The sequence below is a fragment of the Arachis duranensis genome, chromosome 5, assembly GCF_000817695.3.
Source record: "Arachis duranensis cultivar V14167 chromosome 5, aradu.V14167.gnm2.J7QH, whole genome shotgun sequence".
Taxonomy (NCBI): Eukaryota; Viridiplantae; Streptophyta; class Magnoliopsida; order Fabales; family Fabaceae; genus Arachis; species Arachis duranensis.
Window position 1 is genome coordinate 36,840,855 of NC_029776.3, and position 10,159 is coordinate 36,851,013.

Consider the following 10,159-nt stretch of genomic DNA (forward strand, 5'->3'; position numbering starts at 1 on the left):
ATTTTCAAAATCTTTTTGATTAACTCATTGATTCAGTTTTCAATTTGCTTTGATCTTATTTTCTTTTTAATTTTTGAATTTTTATTTTAATTTTATTTTGTTTTATTCTATTTTTTTTCATAAATTCAAAAAAAAAAAGAAACAAACAAAATTTATCTCTTTGCAATCATTATCATTTCCCTTTTGTCCATTATGGACTTAAGTGGGATCAATCAGTCCAAAAGGACTATGGGGTCATATGCTAACCCCATTACAACTGCATATGGGAGTAGCATCTGTACACCTCCCATCAAAGCAAGCAGCTTTGAACTAAATCCTCAACTCATTATCATAGTGCAGCAAAATTGCCAGTATTCCGGTCTTCCACAGGAAGAACCTACTGAGGTTCTGGCACAGTTTTTACAAATTACATGACACAGTACAAATTGATTAAACCTCATGGCAACAACCACCTCCAATGGACTATCAACAACCATTCTGTGATGCATATCAAGGCAATGGCTATGGTGAGCACTCTTTTGATTATCAATAACCACCACCTTATGCTTATGAACCACCTCCACAACATACCTTTGAACAACCGAACTCACAAGCCCCTTACCACCAAACACCCCCATATGACCCTAACCCTTATCCACCATACCAACCACCTTATGAGCCATATGAACCATATATAGAACCACCCCATTTCCACCCTAATTACTCCCAAGAACCACCACCTCAACATACACCATCTCCATATCCATCACTCCAAGAGCACTATGATCCTACTTATGATAGCCGAGCGCAACAAGAATCAAAGGATAGTCTCAAGGAAGCAGTGGAAAAATTTCATGCAACCCTTCACCAATTGAATCAAGCGATCAATCAATTACCTTTCTGACATTTGAACACTCAAGGAAACCCCATGGCTTCATGTGGACAATTTAATGAAGAATGTAGCATGAAGGAGATACTAGAAACTCCGGTGGCTAGTATGGAGCATGACCTTGTACTGGAACAAGTGGAGGAAGCCAAAATTATCGAAGAAGATGAATTGGTTGAAGACTTAGGAGATGAAAAACCTCCATGGGAAATTCTAGTCATAGAGCCTCCTTCAAAGACATTTGAAATTTATGTTGAAGAGGGTGTACAACCTCCAAGGCATATCATGGTTGAAGACTTTGAAGAGGTTGATCAAGAGATGGAGATTAAAGAAGAAGAAGCGCAATCCCCCATGCCCTTGGTAAGTAACGAAGAAAAGATTGAATTGGAAGAAAGCTATCAAGAGGGAGAGGTTGAAATTAAAAAAGCTTGGAAAGAGGTGAAAGTTGTCAAGGAAGAGCTCAAGGGAATGGAACTGGGAATCACCTTGCCAAAGTTGTTGGAGACCTCTCCCCCAAAGCCATTACCATCGAATACAACATTCAAGTGGGTAAAACACTTATCCTTAACCTTTAATTTCCCACTTGAATATGGGCTTCTAGAGACGGATGGTCAACTTAGGGCACTTTATGGCACTAAGAGTAAGAGGAAGATGGTTAGTGATTGGAATTGTCATGCAAGGTTCAATATGGTTGTATGCTCCAACTTGAAATGCAAGGTTTGGTGTAAAGCTCAATTGAATGGGTCTAGGAAGCTGTTTGGATGCCTTAGTGAGAATTTCAATTGCGTGCTACCCGGATGGAACAATATTGCTCAACAAGAAGACGGGTGCAAAAGCAAGATTTGGGACCCCAAAATTCAGTCTAGCAATCAATACTCTTGGGGCCTTGTCACTTGCTTTAACTTGCTTGAAGACTTTCTGCGCCTAGTTTGGGATCCCGGAAGCTACTGGAATTCCAAACATTGGTGGAGATTTTTGGATGAATGCAGCATAAGCCACCATAACAGGGAGCTCATCAAATGTCCAACTTAAGGACTTTAACCAAAAGTGCTAGGTGGGAGACAACCCACCATGGTATGATCGTTCCATTTTCAATTTTATTTAGTTTTGTTTTTTTTTGTTTTTTTTTTATTTTATTGAACCTGGAATTATTCATAACATTTGCATCAGCATCTGCATACTGCATTATGCATTTTGCATAAAAAAAATGCCGCGACGCGTAAGCGTCGCTGATGTGTCCGCGTCGCAAGTGCATTAGGAAGAAAAGAAAAGTGAACAGAGAGTCACGTGAAAGCGTGGCTGGAGGCGTGCCTTAGGCACAAATATACCCACGCGACCGCGTGCACCACGCGTCCGCGTCATGTGCAAAATAGCCTCCCACGCGTTCGCGTCATCCACGCGAACGCGTGGCTCTACGTAAATGGGTGCACGGGAGAGAGTTATGATGGAGTAGGGCTGGACTCGTGCTAGCAGCACAAGCCCTACCACGTGAACGCGTGACTCACGCGTCCGCATCATTTTTCAAATATGGCCATTCACACGATCACGTCACCCACGCGAACACGTCACCCAGATTTTTGGCAAATTGCATTTAAAAGAGAGAGTCGCGCGAACGCACGGCTGCACTCGCGCCAATAGCACAAATAAGGTCACGCGTACGCGTGACCCATGCGTACGCGTAACCCACGCGTCCGAGTTACCTGAAATTATCACCCACCACGCGTCCGCGTCGTCTGCGCCGCACAGCTTATCCAGATCTGTGCCAGAAATCTTATCTATTCTAAGCCTAATTTCTTCTATCTTTTCTTCTTTCTTCTTTCTTCTTCCTTTCTTACTTCTTCTTTCTTTCTTACTTTATCTCTTTAACTTCTCATCCCTCTTCACTTTAATTCTATTTTACTTAATTTATTTGCATATTTCATTCATTGCATTTTAATTTTGTGCATATTTTTCTTTTCTTTTCTAAATTTATTATTTTTCCATTGGTGTTACTTGTTCATATTCAACTGTTGCATCTTTTCTTGAATTATTCTGGTGCTTCATGACTTGTTTTACTCTGACTGGGTATTATTCTTCATAAGTCAGTGCTACTCCTTCATGATACTTATATCATCTTGCATTGCCATGAACTTACACTATCTTGCATTACCCACATTCTCTCCCCCATTGTTGCAACTTTTACACCACTGGTATGCCATTTCCTTCTATTGCTTTCTCATGTACATGTTGTAGCTACCATGTAAATGAGACCCTTATTATTTGGCATTAACCCACCCATACTTTATTTATTTTCTTATCTTTATTTCTGAGTTACTTTTTTTTTCTCTTCTTTCAGGATGGCCACCAAAGAAGGGAAAGGGAAAGCTCTAAATGGGGAGACAAACAAGTCCATCTGCACAATCCTTGGAGAAAAGCGTCAATTGTAGCAACCCGTCCACTTGCACATCTTAGCATGCACCGAGGACGGTGAAATCTTTAAGTGTGGGGAGGTCAATACCGATCTCCGTGGGTTAGTACCTTCCTGTCTCAACACCAATGATTAAATTTTCTTTGTTAAATTAGTTGTTGCATTTGCATGTTTCTTTGATTTTGTGCATATTTTACCACTTGGTTGAAGTAATATTTTCTTTTTCAAGAAATTTTTTATAGCATTTCACTAATTTAAATTAAAACTTTTTATTAAACTTGTTCAAAGGAATATTATACTGGAACATGGTTTAGAGCCCGAACACACAAAACCAGTGAGATTTTGAGCCTACTTGATTGGTTGCATCTTATCAACTAATATTTTATTTTTTTGGGTGTGTGCTGTTCTCTCTAAAATTATGATCTTTGTCTTGCTTGATTCTATATTTCCATTATTTAATGTATGCATATACTTATATGATTGAGGCCTTGTTTCACTTAGCTTACATACCCATATGGCCTTACCCTTTCATTATCCTTTTGCAAACCAATGTTGAGCCTATTTTACCCCTTTGTTCTTTACTTTAGCTCATCACTAACTCTAAGCGAAAAACAATATTGTCCTTAATTTAAATCCTTGATTAGCTTAGACTAGTGAAAGTACTCATGAATTAAGTGTGGAAAAAGTTGGTTTGGAAACGTTTGGTTTGAGAATTGAGTATGTTAGACTTAGTGTGAAAATGCGAAAAATATTAAGAACATGTTTATACATTCAATACCTTAATCATATGCATTGAAAAAGGAAAAAAATTAGATTAAGAAAAAAAATATAAAAATAAAAAATAGAAAAAAAAGAAAATAAAAAGAGAAAAAGAAAAGAAAAAGAGCAAATTATAAAAGGGGACAAAATGCCCCAAGTAAAGTAATAATATCAATGCATATGAGTTGTACTTAAATTTGGGATGCATGAATATGTGGTAAACATAATTAATGGGAAGTTAGATCTTGTATTGTGATTACATGGAATGTCTTAGGCTAAGTGAGAAGTTTATGTTAATTAAGGATTCAGATTTTAGTCCACTTGGCCAAATACAATCCTACCTTGACCCTAACCCCATTACAACCCTCAAAGACCTCTTGATATGTGTATATGTGCATTAATTCTTTGTTGATTGTTAGATGAAGAGCAAGCCTTAGAAAGCAAGATTAGTAGAGAATTGAGAGAATTGAACCTCAAACACCTGAGCGATTAGAGTGTATACACTTCCAGTGAGGGTTCAATGCTCGACTCCTTGTTCCCTACTTTCATGAGCTATTTTCTTTTGCATGTTTACTTGTACTTTATTTTGTGATTTGAATTAGTGAAATCCAGTTCATATTTGTTCTTAAAAGATTTGTTTACCTTAGATAAAAGTATTTTGCATGTAGTTGCATTCATATAGATAGATTGCATTTCATACTCTCTACCATTCCTCTTCACTCCTTTATAGCTTCTCTTGAGCTTAGCATGAGAACATGTTAATGTTTAAGTGTGGGAAGATTGAAAAACCACTATTTCATGGTTTATCTTGTGCTCAATTGAGTGGTTTTTATCAATGCTTTGTACACTTATTCATACTATTTGCATGGTTTTACATTCCTACCCAGAATTTGTTCTATGATTGAAAACTTACTTCCTAGAGTCTTTAATTTGTGCATTTTAATCATCTCTTATTACTATTTGATGCATTGATATGTGTGTTAAGTGATTTCAGAGTTTACAGGGCAGAAATGGCTCAGAGGATGGAAAGGAAGCATGCAAAAGTGGAAGGAATACAAGAAGCTAAAGAAATTGCTAAGCTGTCCAGCCTGACCTCTTTGTACTCAAACGGTCATAACTTGAGCTACAAAGGTCCAAATGATGCGGTTCTAGTTGCGTTGGAAATCTAACGTCTGGGGCTTCGAAATGATATATAATTTGTTATAGTGGCCAAACATCTAGGCGACGCAAATGCGTGTTCCACGTAGACACGTTGCAGTGACAAAAATCAGCGTGTTTGATTTCATAACCAGCGAATTCTGGGCTAGTTTTGACCCAGTTCTCGGCCCAGAAAATATATATTAGAGGCTATAAAGTGGGGGAATGCATCCATTCATAAGAGAACAACTGATATAGAGCATAAGCTGATAATTCATATTTTTTAGGATTAGATGTAGTTTTTAAAGAGAGAGAGGCTCTCTCCTCTCTCTTAGGATTTAGGATTATGATTCCTCTTAAAGGAATTCGGATTTCTTCTTCTCAATTTTCAGGTTCAATGTTCCTTTTACTTAGTTTCTCAATTTGGTTTATGAACTCTTTATGTTTGGATTGATTTTCTTTTATTAATGCAATTTGAGGTATTTCAGATCTATGATTTTATTTAGCTTTTTACATTCTTAGCATTGGTTGATTAATTGGAGACTCTTGAGTTATCAAACTCATCATGATCGATAATTGTTATTTTTGCTAATTGATTTGAATTCCAATAACTCTAGTATTTTCTTAGGAATTGACTAGGACTTGAGGGATCAAATTAATTAGTCCACTTGACCTTGCTTTGTTTAGTAAAGGTTAACTAAGTGCGATTAGAACCCAATTCTCATCACACCTGATAAGGATAACTAGGATAGGACTTCTAATTTTCATATTTTGTCAAGAGTTTTCTCATTATTAATTTATTTCCTGCAATTTATTTCTCTTGTTCAAACCTTTTAAAAATCTAAAAATATTGTTTTCCATAACCAATAATAAAATACACCTCCCTGCAATTCTTTGAGAAGACGACTCAAGGTTTGAATACTTCGGTTATTTATTTTTATTGGGTTTGCTTAAGTGACAACCAAAACTTTTGTACAAAAGGATTCTCTGTTAGTTTAGAAACTATATCTACAATGTGATTACTTTATTTTTATGAAATTCTATACTAGCAAGAATCCGATCGTCAATCATTCCCATAGAACCAAGGGAAGAAATTTTCACCTAGAGGTCCATCTTTCAAGTGGAGAGGTTCTTTCAGGAGGTCCAACAACAACCACTCCCAAGAGAAGAGATTTGGGAAGCAGCCTCAGAACAAGCAAGCTTGTGTTAGGTGCGAAAGTCACCATCCGGGAGCCCCATGCAAGGCCGAATAGAGTTTGTGCTATTCTTGTGGTAAGGCGGGACATAAGGTTGCAAACTGTCTGGAGAAGCAGAAAGAAGGTGCAGAGAAAGCACAGCAGACTTGTCGGGTATTCACCACCTTAGCTATAGGTGCTGAGGATCCGAGACATTTATCCGAGGTAACTGTGAAATAGCTGGTCAAACTTTAAATGCTTTATTTGATTCGGGAGCAACACACTTATTCATTGCATTCGAAAAAGCTAGTGAGTTAGGCTTGAAGATTGTAGTTTTAGGTTATGACCTAAAGGTGTATAATGCTACCCATGAAGCCATGATAACTAGGCTAGGATGCCCGCAAGTTGCATTTAGGGTCAAGCAATGTGACTTTGTACATAATTTTATCTACTTGCCAATGGTTGGTCTTGACCTTATCTTGGGATTGGACTGGTTATCTGCGAACCATGTCCTGCTTGATTGTTCTGCAAAATCGGTGAACTTTATGCCAGAAGATACAGAAGGACCGGTTGTACTGAATAGTTATTACTTGAATTCGATGATGGTGAATTATTCGGTAACCGAATGTCAGGGCATCTTGTTGTTAACTGCGGGTGTTTCGGGTGATGACCAAAGATTAGAACAAATTCCGATTGTGTGTGAGCTTCCAGAGGTGTTTTCTGACGATATTGATGAATTTCCACCCAACCGAGAGGTTGAGTTTGCTTTTGAGTTGGTGCCTGGGGCTGGACCAATCTCGAGTGCTCCTTATAGAATGTCACCGCTAGAAATGGCCGAGCTGAAGTCTCAGTTGGAGGATCTGTTGGGTAAGAACTTTATCCGACCAAGTGTTTCCACGTGGGGCGCGCCAATGTTACTGGTAAAGAAGAAAGACGAGAGTATGTGGCTTTGTGTGGATTACATGCAGCTAAACAAGGTCACAATAAAGAATAAGTACCCACTGCCAAGGATTGATGATCTCATAGATCACTTACAAGGAGCCGGGGTTTTCTCCAAGATCAATTTACGATCCGGTTACCACCAGATAAGGGTGAGGGGTGAGGATATCCCTAAGACTGCTTTCAGGACTCGTTATGGTCATTACAAGTACACTGTAATGTCTTTTGGGTTAACAAATACTCCTGCAGTGTTTATGGATTATATTAACAAGGTGTTCCATCCGTTTCTGGATAAATTCATTGTTGTCTTTATTGATGACATACTAATTTACTCCAAGACTGAAGAAAAGCATGCAGAACACTTGAGGACAGTGTTGCAGATATTAAAGGAAAAGAAACTCTATGCAAAACTATCTAAATATGAATTCTGGAAGAAGGAGGTGAAGTTTTTGGGTCATGTGGTGAGTAAGCAAGGGATAGCAGTAGACCCATCTAAGGTAGAGGCGGTAATGAATTGGGGGCGACTAACCTCAGTTACTAAAATAAGGAGTTTTCTAGGCTTAGCTAGCTATTATCAAAAATTCATCAAAGGCTTTTCTCAGATAGCTTTGCCATTGACAAAGTTAACCCGCAACGATGCGCCATTCGTTTGGACTCCTGAGTGCAAGGAGAGTTTTTAGGCGTTGAAGCAAAAGTTGACTATTGCACCTGTGTTGGTGTTACCTGAGCCAAATGAATTATTTGAGGTGTACTGTGATGCCTCACTGAAGGGTCTAGGGTGCATGCTGATGCAGCATCATAATGTGGTGATGTATGCCTCACATCAGTTGAGACCTCATGAAGTTAACTACCCTACTCACGATTTGGAGCTCGCTGTGGTTGTGTTTGTGCTAAATGTGTGGAGACATTACCTCTATGGGGTTAAGTTCCAAGTTTTCTCTGATCACAAGAGCTTAAAATATCTCTTTGATCAAAAAGAGCTTAATATGAGATAGAGGAGATGGATGAAATTATTGAAGGACTACAACTTTGATTTGAATTACCATCCGGGGAAGGCGAATGTAGTGGCGGATGCATCTAGTCGGAAGTCGTTGTATGCTGCTTGGATGATGCTTAGAGAAGAGGAGTTGCTCAAGGAATTCGAGAGTCTAAAGATTAGTGTTCAAGAAGTGTATGGGACTCTGTGTTTGATTCAATTACAAATCTCCAGTGATTTTAAATCTAAACTCCTAAAGGCTCATGAAAATGATGAAGCGTTATGGAAGGTGTTACCAGCTATTGAGCAAGGAAAACAGTGGAGAGTATCAGAGGATAAAGATGGGTTATGGAGATTCAAGGTTAGGATCATTGTGCCGAATGTTGGCACTTTGCGGCAAGATATCTTAAAGAAAGCACACAAAAGCGGATTCTCTATTCACCCAGGAAGTACTAAGATGTACCATGATTTAAAGGCAATATTTTGGTGGCCGGGTATGAAGAATGATATGGTAGAATATGTTTCAAAGTGTTTAACCTGTCAGAAGGTGAAGATTGAACATCAAAGACCCTCCAGGATGTTACAACCTTTAGAGGTTCCGTAATGGAAGTGAAAAAGCATTGCAATGGACTGTGTTAGGATTGCCAAGGATTAGGGTTGGTTTTGATGCTATCTGGGTGATTGTGGACCAACTGACGAAGTCAGCTCACTTTTTACCCATTCAGATGACTTACACACTTGAGGAGCTAGCACAGTTATACATAAGGGAGATTATGAGACTTCTTGGTGCACCTGCTACTAAAATCTCCGATAGAGATCCTCGTTTCACTTCGAGTTTTTGGGGTGCATTTCAGAAAGCTTTCGGAACCCGATTAAGCTTGAGCACAGCCTACCATCCTCAAACAGATGGTCAATCCAAGAGGACGATCCAAACCTTGAAAGATATGTTGAGGGATTGTGTTCTGGATCAGCCGGTGAGCTGAGATCGTTATATGCCGCTAGTGGAGTTTTGTGTACAATAATAGCTACCATGCGAGAATCGGAATGGCTTTGTATGAGGCTCTATATAAGAGAAAATGTCAAACTCTGCTATATTTGTAAAACCCGGTTAATTAACGGCTAATTAACCCATAAATGAGAATTTATTCTAGAAAGCCCAAAATGTGGTTTTTGTGGCTAAATGTGATAGAGGAGATTGAGACGAGAATTTCGGTACCAATTTTATAGAATTCGGACCAAGATTGGACCGAACGGGCCAAACCGGGCCAACCGGACCCAAAGTGGGCCCTTGGCCCAACATAACTAAACCAAAACCCTAGTTTTCAGCATTCTCTCTCCTCACAACACTCAATTCACGCTGAAAAAGAGAGGCCATGGAGGGAAGAACACTCTCTCAAGTTCTCTCCCTTGGTTGATCTTCAAACCACCATAACTTTTGATCTAGAGCTCCAATTGCCGCTCCGTTTGCGGCAACGCGTTCACCGCGGAGAGCTCTACAAAATCCATACAATTAATCTTGAGGTAAGTGGTGGACAAAATTGTGATACAAGAGTTCCAGGTACTGTTAGAGAAGCTTTTTCTTTCCACAACTCCGTTCAACTTAACCAGCAAGTGTACTAGGTCATCCAAGTAATATCTTACGTGAGTAAGGGTCGATCCCATAGAGATTGTTGGTATGAAGCAAGTTATGGTCACCTTGTAAATCTCAATTAGGCGAATTAAATTGGTTTATGATGAGTTCAAAAATTAATAAATAAATAGAAAATAAAAAGGGATAGAAATACTTATGTAAAGCAATAGTGGAAATTTCAGATAAGTGTGTGAAGATGCTGTGCTCCTCTCGTATCTCTATTTTCTTATTACATTCGTCCAATCCTTCCTACTCTTTTCCATGGCAAGCT